The sequence below is a fragment of the Syngnathoides biaculeatus genome, chromosome 10, assembly GCF_019802595.1.
Source record: "Syngnathoides biaculeatus isolate LvHL_M chromosome 10, ASM1980259v1, whole genome shotgun sequence".
NCBI lineage: Eukaryota > Metazoa > Chordata > Actinopteri > Syngnathiformes > Syngnathidae > Syngnathoides > Syngnathoides biaculeatus.
Window position 1 is genome coordinate 11,875,408 of NC_084649.1, and position 17,383 is coordinate 11,892,790.

Genomic DNA, 17,383 nt, shown 5'->3' on the forward strand with positions numbered 1-17,383 from the left:
TAAAGCTGGTGATTGGGAGGAGGTTATAACAATAGCACATATTTTTATGTCCCACTTTTTTTTTTTTTTTTTTTTTTTGCAGAAGACCACAATTAAAATTTGGCAAAAATGAATCTCACATTTATTATTACAAACATGAATCAAGGGTTTGTGTGGCTGTTTAACAATCAAAATAGTATCTGACATTTAGCGATCTGAAATGGTTTGCAATGCATTTTGGTAAGTTTGGAAAGCCCAATTGAAGGAAGAACAAAATACAAAGTTGGTGAACAAATTTAAGGTTTTTAAAATGCTGATGTTGGAGGTAGACAATAAAAAAAAAAGGTAAGCAGTCATGGAAGGTTCATGTAAAAGAGAACAGTGATCGCCACAAAAAGGCTCAACACACACAAATACACACACACACACGTTTAATGCCGGTAGTGGAGATCCCTCTTTTAGTCGAGTGTATCGGCCTCCTCAAGAACGTTTATTTTTGCGTTCCATCAATCTAAACAATCCCTTAAAAGGGATCGCAGATGTTTATAGGGCTTCACAGAACAAATGCTGCCTTTCTGACCCGCAGATGCATGCGTGCGCGCGCACACACAGAATGGAGACGCGCTACATCACACACACTCCCCCCAGAGGAAGAACTAGTGACAGGCGTTTGTAAGTCAAGTCATTTCACTGACACATTTTTGTTGATACATGAAGAAGCCTTTGACCATAACCTAATCACCAAAACTGTAAGTTATTTTTGCACTGGACATCAAATAACTGGCACAAGGGCTGCTGTGTGTGCTAGTTTTGTTTATTGTTCTTTGTTTCGTGAAAGAAAAAAAAAAGTCTTGTTAAAGAGGTTGCCCAATCTGCCTGAGCACTAAAGCCTCTCAGACAAGCAGTGTTTTAGTGTAAACACACTGCTTTTCCCCTTACATGGCCATGTGCTGCCAGACTGGGTGTGTGTGTCAGTGTGTGTGTTGAGGATGGTTGATTATGGTCATTATTAAGCAGCTCCAAGTGTGTGTGGCGCGAGCCCATGTTCTTGAAAAATGTTGTTTAAACAGTGCCAGGTGTTTTGTCATTGACACTGCACTATTTCTCTGAGAACAGCATTTGCTCACACACACACAAACACAAATACACACAGCTGTACGCTCCTGCTGTGTGCACAGAGTCGGTTTAGCCAAACCAAAAAGTCGATTTGGTAGAAGAAGAAACTTGTACAAGTTCAAAGCTGCAGAGATGCGGTCGTCTTTGTTTGACTGACTCTGGCTCAGTGGTCATATAGTTTGCAAATTGTGGACTTGGGGAAAGAAAGAAAAAAAAAAAAACCTTGAACCGACACTTTCCTGTCACTTCATTACTTCTATCTGTGGCCATATATGGCAAATAAATTAAGTTGGAGTGTTTTTATAGCCTTAAGAAAGTGCAGTCCCCTATCAGAGGATAATGTGCCTTTATGATAGTGACTATTATAAATTTGGGAATCAGTCAGGGACCGAGGAGGGTGTGAGGGGGGTCGGTGGGTCCCTTAAGTCTTGGTAATGAAGCTCAATCCATCTCTCCTCCTTCACGCACACATATGCACGCGCTCAAAATGGCTCTAAGGGCACCGAACATTGAGATTACGACCGTCTGACCATGAAAAATTAACAGGTTTATCTCTTCCCCCCCCCCATTCTCTCTTTATGGTTTTTATATCCGCAGCCCCCACTCCAACTGTCCATTCCACTCGTTTCCCACTCCGGCCCTGTGATACTTTTCCAATTTTCCTTCAGTGTCTTCCAGAAGCCCAGGGGAGGACCAAGGGAGAATGGAGCTGTGATTAAGTTGATACATTCTAGATAATAAAATCAAAATGGCTATCGTGCTCGCCTCTCTGCCCTTCCGCCCCACCTCGCGCACACCCCTTTCCTCGCTGCTCCGGGCAGTTTGGACACTGATAGACGAACCAGACGAGGACAATGAATGAGAAAGACTCGCCCTGATACGGGACGGGCTTCTTCAGCTCTCTTTTCTTGATATCTTGCATTCCTGTTCCACTTGGACACGAGGAGATACTCTCAAGTTGTGCTATCAGCGAAAGCTTCTGTCTGTCTGGTGATTCTCCGCTTTTAGTTCCTGTTCTGCATCTCTAAAACTAATCTGTGCAAGTACTGTTTCCACCACGTAGTCTGGGTCGGCTTGTCACAATATGGTTTAGAACAGTAAACCTCGACCTGAGCTGAATTACCATGTGGCGTGTTTGTATCACTATAGCAAATTTTTAACCCATCTACAGTTCAGTAGTAAGAATGTGTATTTGGGTGCTAATTCAATTTTCTTTGATGCAAATCCATTGATGGGTTTGTAAAGGATTGTTGGTGACCCCTTGATGCAGTTTGTGTTCATAAAGGAAAAATTGCAAGCGCATCAAAATGTATCATCACAACCCATTACGGGATTATGAACAAGAGTAAGGTTTTGGTGGAAGAACTAAGGGCCTCATTCTCTTGTGCGTGAGAGGCAAATGTGTGCTTTTCGGGCTTCATAAATTCCTTTGAGCATCGAAATGCTAAATTTCCATTCAGGGTGGACCAAGCTTAAGTGTGGCCTATTTTCAAATGCGGCCTTCCGCGTTATATTTCAATTTGAGCGATTTTCCTCTTATACGCTTCTGGGGACACAGTCAAGTCAAGGACCCTGAGAAGGTTAAACATCATATTAGACGTGAAATTTGGGTGCAGTTTCAACTGACGGCACATGTATCAATAATGTCATAAAAGAGAGCTTTAAAATACATTTGAAATCCTACTGTCACAAAGTGTGTTCCCTTTTTTATTTTTATTTGAAAAAAAATTTAATCAGCGTGTCAGGCAGAATACCAACATTGGGGTACACCTATAAATTGACTTTAGGGCCAGATTGATCCCTATCTGACCAATGCTTTATGCAAATTAGTTTTAATAATGTAAAGTAAGGCCTAATTGGGTCCCCAATCACCATGGCCACAGAGAAACAGAAAAAAAAACATTGAGGTGATTAAATCGGTTCTGAGTCAGTGATTAAAGTGATTGAGCTGTGTTATTTATTGGTCAATTCATATCAGCACTGTGGAGCGACTAGTGAGCACATCTGCTTCACAGTTCCGAAGACCCGGGTTCAAATTCGGACTCGCCTGTGTGGAGTTTGCATGTTCTCTGCGTTCCTGCATGGGTTTTCTCCGGGGTTCTCAAGTTTCTTCCCACATCCCAAAAACATTCATGGCAATTTAATTGAAGACTCTAAATTGCATGTGAGTGCAAATGGTTGTCTGTTTCTATGTGCCCTGCGATTGGCTGGCAACCAGTTCAGCGTGTACCACGCCTCTCGCCCAAAGATAGATAGCAACCGTAGTGAGGGTAAACAGTACAGAAAATGCCTGGATGGATGTAAATATATGGGGGTGAAAGGATAATAAGACTGGCTTCTTGATGCTTGTTGTACTGGTTCCAATTGCTTTTGTTGTCTGTGAATCAGTGATCACTTGGAGAGGTGACGAACTGCCGTACGCGACAGTTCTCGAATTATATATATTTTTTTTTTTGCTGGGAGATCCTTGGCAAAAGACTTTATTGGCAAAACGAACTGGCCTTGACACAGTCCACACACAAACAAAAAGACTCAGGTAAAAACAGAGCAAGGGGAAACGGACAGACGAGTGCTTTTCTGCCAGCGGAACACTTTGTTCCTCCAGAAAGTAAACATACTGATTTATTTCAACAGCGCTCTTCAAACAGGGTTGCCGCTCTTCCTTTGCTCCTCCTCCTCCTCTCCTCTCCTCTGCAACCCTGCTTTCTCTGCAGCCCTATGCCCTGCTGTTCGCCAGTGCCCTCTCTCTTTTTAGAAACTTGTGATATCTGTGTTAAAACTCACAAACACCGGTGGCCCTGATCGCCTTTCTTTCATGCTCTCTGTCCGACTCACGTCAGCGCCGTTCCCATGCAAAAGGAGCGTGCCCTCCAAAGCACTCGAATGCCACGAACTGCCCATCGCACAAGATGGAGAGATGCTAAGAAGAGCTTTGCACTACAATGACAATCCAAAGCCTCCAAATGAAGCTTATGTCATTTTGCCCTACCCCTCATTACACACTGGACACTCCTTGTTCCACTCGTCTTTTTTTTTCTCATTTCTCTCAGGATACAAGTTTGATGGCTTGCACTGATTCTAGCATCAGCCAGATTGACAGTTGACATTCTCCCTTCTATAAAACCATGTCCTACTCCTTTATTTCCCTTGCTTTGCTCAGATTGCCAGGCTATTGTCAGAGGTATAGCATTGGTGTGTGCGTGTGTGTCGGTTGGGTGCAGGCAGTGAGATAGCAGCTTTCACAGTCTTTTGATTGTCTGATTTCAGGGGCTGTGGTGAGTGTAAAAGAGGTAAAGCAAAAGAGAACACAGGCCGAGTGTGCGTGTGTGGGGGGGGCGATAAAGGAGACAAAAACTATGTTTGGGAATAGACAGATATTAAAGCAGGTGACACTTGCTTTGCACTCATTCGAGATATCTTACTTCCGAACAGACGTTGAATGCTGGTGTGCTTTGAAATGTCTCCCCCCCGCCCCACCCTTAGCTTCTGTGTACATTATTGACATCGTCATTGACATCTCCCCCCAAGGAAAGGTTTCCACGGCGCTTGTAATTGAGGTTGTCCATGTGGAAAAACAATACGAGGCAGAAAAATACTTAATGCCTGGTATTTTGTATACATGTCAGATCGCATGAGTGTAAGTTTAAATTGGGGCCGTTAGTGCATTGTGTGTAAAAGAAAGAAAGAAAAAAAGCATACAAGACCTGTCACGGGGAAGAGGGAAAACCATATTTCACCATATTTAACTTCTTTGGACAAGCACGCTTAATGTAAACCCTCAAATCTTGTAAGTACCAATATAAAATACTCTAATTCATAGATTATATAAACATTACCTAATACAGAAGATCCAAAGTGAACACACAGTGGTGGAAAATGACTCATTTCAAAACACATATCCCCATTGATTATTTTGTTCCAGGCTTCAGATGTTACCGTCATTAAACGGTCGGCTGTAATGTTTTAGGTATCATTTTAATTGTCTAAATGTTTTATGAGTTTCAAAACTAAGGAAACACAAACTAGTTTGCTCATATGTTTGGAAAACAATTCAGATTCACCTGTAGTTATAAGGCCATGTCTATGTCAATTTGCTTCTCCAGAGTTAAATCATCAATATATTAATTGTATTTCTACTCTTATAATTTAGTTTTCCATTTCAGGTTATGGTTCCCATCAAAAGTCCTTTTTTTTTTTTTTACAGAGGCATGACAAAAAGGCAAACACTTGTAGAAATAATTCTCGTAATGGTTACTTGAGCATGATTTTGGACATTGCACTGTGCTTTACCCTTTCCTCATATTCTCAAGATGTCATAGTAGAATAACAGGCAAACACTTACCGTCAATATCTTAAAGATAACAAAGTTCTGCTACAAAACAATTTCATTTTTTTTTCAGTCATTTATCTCTCATAACCATCAAGAACATTAGACTGAGTTTGATTATTGCCACAGATACTTCAATCATGATTCCTTTTTAGCTCATACAGACAAAGGAAATAGCTTTTATAAAGATTTTAATTGGTATTATATAAAAAAAGTGGTGGTGATGTGATGCTGATATTTTTTTTTTCAGACAGATGTAGATAAAGAGGCATGTCCTCTCTCAGTCCTGCCGTGCCTCCCTGTGCCACTCGTCTGCCCGTGTGATGTCTATAAGCCAATCCCATAATAAAGAATGCGTCCATACATATTCATGATAGAAATCTAGCAATTAGTAACCCCCCTCATGTACGCACGGGTGCATAGACACTCACACACATTACATACACACACACGTACTTCATGCATATGGATGTCCTTGCCAAACAAAGGCAGTGGCAGTGCAGGGCATTCGCTATTAACACACACGTCCACCTGTGATGGCACAGATAACGGCCCCCCCACTCGTATTCACACACACACACAAACTCACAAACAAATGTGCGTACACACATACACACGGGGATACACTCACACACGCTTTCTGAGTAGTGGTAACGTTGAGAGGGGAAGGGTTTCCCTGGCGCATCAATGGAGAACCTATAATTTTCTACAGGGTTGAAAAACTCCATTAAACAGAGAAAGATCACTACTTGCTCCTACACACAAACACACATTGACAGCCCTGCATCACTATTGCATCACATTTAACAAAAGATCTCGAGGCATATTTAAGAATCTAAACCCTGGCGGGATGCTGCCTCCTCAACTCCCATGTCTCTGCAAACACTCATTCACAATCATGCACTCCTTCTTCAACGTGTATCGCGCTCTGCACAAAAACACAAGAACGCCTCGGAGAGTTTGAACAATCAATGCAAAGTGGTTGCATCATATGAAGGGTGCTTGTTGCTTTGAACCTAAAGGTTTGGCGGGTTTAACTTTTGTGGAACACGGGTTTTATGGCATCTGACATTCTGAGCCTATCCCCGGAGAAGTTGCATTTCAGTTTAGCTGAATTAGATTACACACAAAGACAAGGAAGGCAGGCGAAGAATCAGCCATAAGTGACAAGGAGAGAAACTTCTGCAACAATTCTCACAAAAGACTGACTTACTCCTTGTTTCTGTTGGCCTCTTTTTACATTGAGTGGGTGTAGGGGCTGAAATATTACGATGGATTTTAATGATCATAGTCGCACATCATTAAAGGCTTTTCAATGTGTCTATTTTTTGAAAAAACGTAAACCACTTGAAAATGGGAATCACACTGCGACGCAAGTATAACTGTGCATGTCACTTTGGATAAATCATTTGATTGTCAAGAGTTTAGCATATTGTAGAGCAACATCATTGATCGAATTTTAATCGTGATCATGATTTTGGCTCCTACAATTAAATGATCTTTTATTTTTAATAATGGAAATGTGGGGTCTGTGTCGTATGCAGCACTTTCTTAACGCAGTCATCCAGACACAAGGGGGTGTGTGTTTCATTGAACTACTCAAGGTATTTAGGTATCTTTTTTCTGGTATAAAATCCATCCATCCATCCATTTTCTTTTCCGCTTATCCTCACGAGGGTCACGGGAAGTGCTGGAGCCTATCCCTGCTGTCAACAGGCAGGAGGCGGGATACACCCTAAACTGGTTGCCAGCCAATCGCAGGCCACATACAGACAAACAGCCGCACTCACAATCACACCAAGGGGATATTTGGAGTGTCCAATTAATGTTGCATATTTTTGGGATGTGGGAGGAAACCGGAGTGCCCGGAGGAAACCCACGCAGGCACGGGGAGAACATGCAAACTCCACACAGGCAGGGCTGGGATGGGGTCTGCAGAACTGTGGGGCCACCGCTTTACCAGCTGATCCACCATGCCGCCCAGGTATAAAATAGTATCTTAAAATTATGCCCTACTCGGGCAGGGCAGCACATGCTGTGCATGTAAACTGAATTCCGTAAGCAAAGATGTTGAGACCATCCATTTGTTGTTGAAGTGCAGTATGTCAAAAGGACTACGAAGACTGATTTCATTTTGTGAAGACAGTGATGAATGAATGATGGTACCTTGCTTTTTGACTTCTGGGTTTGGTAAACATAATAAGTGATTCGAAAAGACTATTTATTTTCTTCTTAATTGGAGAGTTACTAACTGGTTCAGTGGGGACATCAGCACGTTTGGGTTATTTTAATTTGCACTGTTAAGAGGTATGTGAGTTCCACTGCAAATCCTACTCAAATACGAGCCTACGGGGTGGCAGCTTGCTTGAAAAAAAAATATTCGGCTAAAATGATTCAATGCATTTCATTTGACAGACACATATTGTAACGTTGACCTGGTTTGTTTATGACTGAATAAAAGTTCTGCTGTTTTGCCTTGGACCTATTGAACTGCCAACCATTTATGCCTGGGTAGAAAATCTGGTAAAAGACTTCACTTCAATACCATTTAGTGCAACGACCATAATTTCTTTTCTTCTCCCCGTGTGGGTTCTGAAGGACTCAATGTTATCTAGAAAAAAAATGTCATACTTTATAGTGTTCAGAAGAATGTTTGAGCAATTTCTTTTAACAGTTCGACCGTTAAGTCAATAGCCCAACCGTAAACATCCAGCAAATTACCCTCTTTTGACAATTTTCAAAATGTAAATGAGCCGGCATGTCCCATTTATGTGTACCACTTACACTACTGATTTATATTTATTGAATAGAGCAGTGAAAACACAGTATGCGCAATCATTCATTCATTCTGTTCATTCATGATGAAAGGATAGGTTCTCACAGAGCTTTGTAAGTGGCTTCTCACTCAAAGCTTATCCATCATAATTGGCCAGAATTATTCCAGTCATGTTATTTGGTTGGTCTTAGTCCAGAAACATCAGTGATGTTGGAAGTTAAAAAATTATAAACATACAATACAAGTATTGTATATTGATGTGAATGTCTTTTCCATATTGCTTAGTGAAAACCAGCCACACACCAAGGAACACCGCGGAAATAGATGGTACTAGATAATGCAATACACTGTATACAAAAAAATACTTCAGTTGATAACTGAGCCTGCACACCAGCGCATAATAAAGGAGTAACGTCCGAACAGAAAAATATAGCCTTGGTGTGCGAATGTTTTTTTTGTATATTTTCATATTCTTTTGTCTTGCTTTGGAACACTTTGCTGCTTGTAAAGCTGGAATTTCCCCTTTGGGGGACTAATTAAAGCTTATTCTGTTACAGTATCTGATTTGCATCAAATATGTTCAGTCAGTAATGTAGTACTGATAACTGTAACCCACGATTGAACACAAGTGGTTTTCCCTGGACACAAGTTATAGGTGCTGATGTCGTCACAGACGCATCACGACCTTAGGGTAGCATCACAAGTCGTGACTAATCCGACACAAAATAAGCCTCCATGCAAGAAGAACGGCCATATTCTTTTCTGAGCAAGGTCGTCATTACTTGTAATGGGTGGCGTGCAACGGACCTTTTTATGTGCTTGTCAATCAGATGTGTGAGCGTGGTAAGAAAATGAGAGGTTTTCCACAGAGAAACATTCGGCCTCCTAAAATAAGACCACTTAACAGCCATTCAGCCACTCTCTCAAATTAGCATACCTGTATGAATCCAAATGAATAAGCAGTTTTCAAGCATCGTAAAGGCCTTTCAATTAAATGGCAGCTGCATTGAGAGATGGAAAACAGAAAAAAATGAATTAGAGAGATGTGACGCTCTCACAGTCACTTGCCATGTTTTATTATCTTGTGTGATAATTTTGGAATGTGGCCCTTCAACCTAATTTACCTGACGCCACATTAAACACACATTTGTATCCATAAAACACGCGCTCCTAATGCCGACACTTTCGGACATCGACTATCGTGACAGCTCCACCATTTTGTTTGCAAGATCCATGTGAGTGTTTGAGCGAGGCGATGAACTGCACCTGCAGGGATCCCCTCCTGCATTGTAATGAGAGTGTTTAATGATAGCACACTTCTCTAACTCCTCTGTCTGTGGATGCTCATTTGTGTGTGTGTGTGTGTGTGTGTGTTCGGCACTATTGTGAATGTGCATGCATGCGTGTGAAGGAGTTATCACTGAATGGAGATAGTCTTTGTTAAAGGCCCCAGAATTTCGCAAGCCCATAGCACATTTCTGTTGTTCAAGGTCTGCTTGCCGTTCATTCTATTTTGCATGCTTCGACGTCCCAGATGAGCAAATAATTTTTTTTCCCCCCTCAGAAAAGTTTGGTCGTCTTCGCTTTGCCAAGTCAAGACTGTCAGTGTGTGACGAGTGTGCCACATTTATAGGGAATGAAATAACACTTGGATTGGACATACACGAAGTCAGCTGTGTTCACGTGCTGGATTTGTGCTGTGCGCAGTTTGATTTTATTTTTTTATCGGGGTTAGAGTGAAGGTTTGCCCACAAGTGCACAGTGAAAGACTGACATCTCATTGTTCACACCTATTGTCTCTGATTGGTTGTTTTTCCTCGGCCCAGTGGTTTCTTGGAAATCTAATTAGAGGTATAAGATGGGGCCAGAGAGCGATGATTGTTTTCACAGATCATTTAATTAATGTTCTACTGGGCAAGTCTATACTGATGGGTTTAACATTTTCTTCAAAAATTGCAGTCTCCTTTAAGAGTGTTTTTTAGTTATAATGTATCACTATTAGAACATTCTTACACTTGTCTGCCAGTTTAAATGTAACTATGAAAAAAAAAACTTAAGACATATGTGAAGTGAATAAAGATTTTATGATAACACTTGACTCTGGAACAAAATACTTAAAATATAATGGGATTAATGACATTCATCAAATTTAATTTTGAAATCCAAACAAAATGGTCAGGCGAAACAAATTGTTTGACTTTGGTAGTTCCGGAATAGTAATGGCGAAAACAAATGTACTTTAGACTCCAAATGTGTACAGAAAATATGGCATGGCTGAAAGGGTTTGCCTTCTTTGAACTTTAAATGCCTATTAGCAGGCTTAACTATGTACAGTACACCTCCCTGGTGTGTGCATGTAGCTGAATACAAACAAACAAAACGAGAAATTCAAGAAAAGGGGACGCTGTCAATCAGTAAATTTCATAAGGTACATACATAGGGTTATGAAAGCCTGTATATGTAATGAGACGTTTATTGTGAGGAAAGGCCAGCCTATGAAAAAAAAGGAATAAATGATGAGATGGGGAAAGACAAAAGGGAGGGGGAGGTGGTGGTGGTGGAAGAGCAGTTCAATTCATCAACCACCCTTTGCTATGGGAGATTAATTAATTTGTTTGCGTGATTGCCAATCTACACAGCGCACATACACACAAAGTGACACACACAGATATACACACTCACGAATCTGAGCATTACCTTGGAACTGAGGACACAAACGCGAACACAGCTCCCTTCCCTCTTTCACTTTTGGCTGTTTTAATATGGGGCTGGTGCACGTTATCTCACTTTCCACTTCCTTGTCTTTTGTTTTGTTTTCCTGTCTTTTTATCATCTGTATTTCTATGCCAAATTGAGTCCTCATATCATTTTTATTCAGACTTTTCGCTGCACAAGTCTGTTGATGGACTGCATGAATGGCTGTTACTAGCATGCCTCAGCGCAGTCTATATCAGTATGTTCAGAGGTGGTGGAACAAATTTGTGGAGAGGGTGCACCCACAGCTCATGAGGGACGTCCAACAAAGAGGCCAACCATGCACAAAAGTTGACGATTTTTAAGTTTATACGGGAATATTTTTACGAGGCTAACAGTGACAAGCAGTTAACGGAGAAAATGTGAATGTCGTATCCATCCATCCATTTTTCAAGCCACCTATGTTAGTTAAATTAGTATTGGGTAGTTATGTTAGTGAGAAAGAATATTTCCAAAAGATTTATGTGCATGCATATGATGTCCAGAGTGACATTGTTTTTTTTCCTGTTTGGAAAATTGTGTTTTTTAAGACATCCAAACAAAGGTATGAAAAAGGTGACAATTTTTTTTTTACATGGTCTTTTTGGTAGGTCCCCTGGGGTCCCACAGAGATTTTTTTTTTCCATTTTAACACATGGAACAATTTGGGAGACTCTGAAGAGTACAATCAGACAAAAATAAATCTTCACGCAGAAAAAAACATTTACACGGCTTAAGTACTTCTTGGTCTACAAATTTAAGATTAAAATTACATTTCTCTCATTTCTTAACTTTTTTTGTTCTGGCCTCCAACTTGAGTCAGGCCCATCTCCACCTGCACCTGATGCCTTCTTCAAGGTGTGTCACATGAATAGCCTCCTCCTCTTCAATTGAATTGAAAGAAAGAACAGTTTCGCTTCATTTTGAACAATTTCAAAGGCAAATCTCAAATGCATCCTCCAGGAAAATATTAAGTACAATATTTTTCTGTTTTTATGGCTATTTTTTAATTTAAAGTTCGCTCATTCTCTATTGTGACAATCTCTAACATCACTCCAACGCTTAACAAATTTAACATTAACATCCGTAAACTAGATTATTGTAGGCTTTTCCCCCAATGAATACAAGATGTACTAGCGGACCAACTTTTGTTGCTGATGTTCTCTGTGCTTGGCAGTTCCTCTTGGACCACAACCAGGAGCCCGACCTGCAGCACCTCAACGTGAAAATACAAAAGACCAGTGCAACAAATACAACAATGTATGTAATGTATAAAAATGTGATTTCTTGCACTGTTAGGGATGTGTGATATCTGTATTTTACTAGTGATACTCGATAACTTGCTGCTCCTCCAAGCCGATAACCATTTTTTTGAAATATTTATATCAAGGGTCTTTAACAATTCCCGAACAAAGTCCCCCAAACTGATGCTAAGTTGGAACTATTTATGTACCTGTATATTGTATATAGTTTTGTATTAAACTAGTTCTCTAATGCCTTTTTATTCTCACTATAGATGAGTACAATGACACTGAGATGAGATGCCTTGTATATATGTACCTTATTACTGTCCAATCTATAATACACATTATATACAGTGAATAAAATAAGTATTTGAAATGTATTGCAAGTTCTCCCACTTAGAAATCATGGAGGGGTCTGAAATGCTGAAACGCTGTGTTTCTCAGCGACAGCCCAGAAACCTGTCTGATCTAGAGAAGATCTGTGTGGAGGAGTGTGCCAAAATCCCTCCTGCAGAGTGTGCAAACCTGGTGAGCAACTATAGGAAACGTTTGACCTCTATAATTGCAAACAAGGCTACTGTACCAAATATTAAAATTGGTTTTCTCAGGTGTTCAAATACTTATTTGCAGCTGTATCACACAAATAAATTGTTAAAAAAAATCCTACATTGTGATTTCTGGATTTTTCTTTTAAGATTATGTCTCTCACACTGGACATGCACCTGTGATGAAAATTTCAGACCCCTCCATGATTTCCAAGTGGGAGAATTTGCTATATAGCAGGGTGTTGAAATACTTATTTACTTCACTGTATATATAAACAATATAAGTATTGGCAATCATTCATATTACTGTTTATTTAAAGAGATTTGAATTTCAGGTTAGGTGAAGAGTACCGGGGTGGGAGAATGTTCTAAATGAAAGCTCTGGTTCTTCCTGTGCTCGTTTGGAACTGTAGCAACACACCGGGAAGCTAAAGCTCTTGGGCTGCCTTCACGCCACTTCCCTCTTTAGATGGGACAGTTGTTATCCATGACAAGCAGGGTGCAACAGAGGAATATGTGCAAAGCCATGGAGGACCACTATTTTCTTTTACAGCCCCAAGTGGCCATTGGTTAAACAGTTCAATGAGTTCTGTCTCTATTATAAAAACAGCTATAAAACCTGAGTATGGCATAAGCGGGCTTCAAATAAACGTTTTTTTTTTTTTTTATGTGAGACTGTTTAAATGACAGGAGAATAATCTGTCAGGTTAATATTATTATTATTGTTATTGTTATTATATAAGCAGTTCTTTGTGGAATTTGTTTGGAAGGAATGATTCTGGCTCCAAACCATGCAGATTATCTCTATATGAGAACCCTGTTTTAACTGGTTATTTACTGTAAAAAAAAAAAAAAAAGAAAAAGTATTGGCTCACAGCCACAAACATTAAACGTCACGTACTTTGTAAGTGCCAGAGTCAACGTGGACGGGTCGGGGGGTCGGAGTATTGGGGGGGGGGCAATAATTGGAAGTTGCCTTGCTTCAGAGAGCATGACACAAAACCAAGACAGGAACCAAGAGCTTTTTCGCACTGTTTGTTTGCAGGAGTTGGTCAAGACCTGGGATAGGTCAGAGTGTACCCCTGCCCGACAGCGAGGCTCAGAGATGGGGTGGGGGGGGGTTGTGGAGGAGGGGACAGGGAGGGCTAAATCCAGGCTGCCATGGCTAATGCTTCAATCTTTTCGCCCCCCTCGCTACAACAACACAGGATCAACAAAGACAGGATCAACAAAACTCTGACCAAAATCCTCTGACGCACTGACACAGAAAATTCCCAGTCTTCCTCAGGGTGCACAGGGGACAGCAAATACACACACATACACACACACAGGCACATATCTCCAACTGCTTAGGGAACAACAAACAAAGGAGGTAAATACAGCTGCAGACGGCTGGGCAGATAAGGGCCAATCCCTATCCCCAACTTGTTCCGTGGCTCACTGGCTACTGACTGCCCTCTGCAGCTGGCTGCCTCGGCCATGCCTCTTACACAGCACAAACACCTGCTGCTTCATGCTTGGACTCTTTCAACCACAGCATCCCTCACCAAACACTCGAGTTCCAGTGCTCCCAATCATCAAAAACCTCCCTCCAGTTGTGGCATTTCCTTTTATCGCAGCATTTCATATATTCCCGTATTTACCAGTTCAATAGCTTCACTGTGTTATCATACCAACTTTCTTGACTTGCTGCAGTTACAGATACACTGTACTTAAGGCCAGATTACTGACATAAAGACTGTTCAAACAGACAAACACAGATCACAGCACATAGGGGATGAAAATGCCAGACAAGACTGGTTTTTAGTGGCGCAGACAGAGCCGGACGTCACTGTGTTTGTGCACACGTCTGGATGGAAAGATGGAGTGATAGACTCCCCGCAGATAGAAAGTGAGAGCGGCTAAGTGATCAAGAGAGGAGAAGAAGGAGGAGGCGCTGCTACATTCAGAAAAACTGCATGCAAACGGTGTTTGATGTAATCCAGGAAGTTAGTTCAGTAACTCCATCTCCCCATCCCTCCGACTAAGTGAAGGATCGCGTAAGGAGGGATGAAGGAGGCCCTTGTCTGGAGAGCCAGGGGTTTTCCACATCTGTCCTCCGCATTGTAGCCAGCCTTTCTAAACAGCCCAGGAGTCTGTTATGGCTGACTACACACACACACACATACATACACGCACACACACACACACACACACGCACACACACTAATGCAGACATCTCCCGGGGCGGAATTGCGCCCTGATGTTTTTTCTCTCACTGGTAACTTTAGTATGGATGATTTAACGCTTAACTGCAATCAGTGTTAAAGCGTTCCACAAGGTTCACTCAGACGTAGCTGCTGTGTGTCGGTGTGCGTGCATGCGTGTGCGTGTGTGTGTGTGCATGTGTGTGTTTATGAAACGGCAGTCATGCAACACGTCCCTGCCTTCTGAAGGGATTCTTGTCTTTCTTTTTTTTCTCCCTGGAATGCTCTCCAACATGCACTCGCCTATTCTTTCTTTGAGGCATTTGACATGTTGCCTCCGCATCCCAACCTATCCCACACCACGCAATTGATCTATGTACCCTCAACTCCAAAACGATGGCGGGAGAAAAAATATGGCAACCCTTTCATACTTTCAGTGGGTAGGTGCCAAGTAAAGAGGAACACGTACGTTCAACAACGCATCCTCAAGAATAACTTGTGCACCACACTTACACAACTATATACAGTGAGGCCCAAGGCACAAAATCCAGGGAGGGTTCATTACTGCTCACTTGTGCCCTCTGTGGGCAAAAAAACAACAACCTTCAAACCAGACTCAAAAAAATTAATCATTTTAAGTATTAAAGAGAGAATTAATAGATGAGGAAAATAATGTCGGAAATGTTAATTTTAAAAGTTGTATGCTCATAATGGTTATGATGAGACATCATTGCCCCTCATGAGATCTCAGCCAGCGTCAAAGGGGTTTTACCTGTTTAATTTTACTGTTTTTGCAGTTTTTTACAATTTTTTTTTTTAAATTAGAGTATCGAACAGCTTTTAGTTAAAAAAAAAAAAAACGATTTCGATATTCTGACTGCTGTCTGTCAAAATCTGTGCTCGCACCGAGCCACCAAAAATAGATGAGACGGTCAACTAAGCTAATGACTGTGACTGTCACCTTCCAAAACTGTTTTTCATATAAGTTAAGCCATATTCACACTGTCTATCAACTCTGGTTTTTATTTTTTTATTTTTTTATCCCAGGTTTCCGATTTTTGAGAATAGTACAATTCCGATATTTTTCATATTGGAGCCAAGCCTTTTTCATATGTGGATATAAATCAGCTTTTTATCTTTTGCAAAACAGTGTGGACGTGCACAGGGCGCAGGTCCAACTCATACTTCATCAAAAGTGACAAACATCACAAATGTTGGACAAAGTACACACAAGACAGAAATGGTGGACAAATTGGCAATATAAGGATACTGTGGAAATGATAAATGTAAGAAAAGATTTGCTTCAGTTGCATAAAATTATCAACAATTACGTCATGACGAGAGCTCAACGAGGGGCCATCTTTACCTTCGTAAACATGCTTCCTCACAATTGCATGTGTGTGACACGGTTGAAGCCATGTTTGTTTCTGTAATGTGAACGACTGCATAAAAAGATCAGATTGGACAAAAATCAGTATTGGGCATTATGCCTGCAGTGTGAATGTAGCCTTAGTATATCTTCTCACGCATGTGCAGTGTACACAGAGAGAGACAAACACTCATAGTTGTGATTTATGGACTAATGGGAAATATTGGCCTTATTTGGACATGAAGGGTTTCCGCCTCATCATTCGACTTCAGTGACAAATTCTTCGTAAAAACATTCATCCACCCAAAGGTCAATTTTCTGTAGCACTTATCTGCTGAGGGGTCACACACTTCCTTAAAACAATTGTCAATTAGAAATTCAATTTTGAAAGTCCCATATGAATCATCGTCGCACAACAGACTTACTCTCCTGTAATTTCAATTTGACGAGTCATAAGTGAGGTCAAGCAACTTGCGCCACTCTTTCTTGTCTGAATCCATTTGGCAGTAAAGCAGCCTGCACTATTGTTTCTTTCATTCTCTCTATTACAACCATTTTATGCTCATCTCAGCAGGCTGACATGTCATTGTAGTGGGCGTCTGACAGTCAAACACATTTCAATGTAATTGCCGCCTCATAACGTCATAATTACCATAGACGCTGCGGCTCTCATTCCTGAGTGGCTTGGCAATAATGGGAGCGCTTTAATGATAGGTGTGTTTCATGGATCACACACACATGCACACGCACACACGCACACACACATGCACACAGCAAAAAACAGCATTGTTCCCACCTGCCTACGCTCGGTGGTCGAGATTGCTTTTCGTTTTATTTCGCCATTTCTCTTCATGTGTATCTCTGACTTTATTCAATTAAAACTTTTATACAATCTAATTGGAAACAACTGCCTTGAAAAATTAAATTACATAAACAAAACTATCCTGACAGATTACGTCTAATATTAGGCACCTGGGCCTTATTAGCCTGCAGTAATAACAGCATCAGCGCACAGGGAGGACGGGGAGCAAACCATTTTCTGTTGGATTAGCTTTGACTGGCCATGCAAGTAGAATGTATTTGTGTATGTATATATGTGTAATTCTCT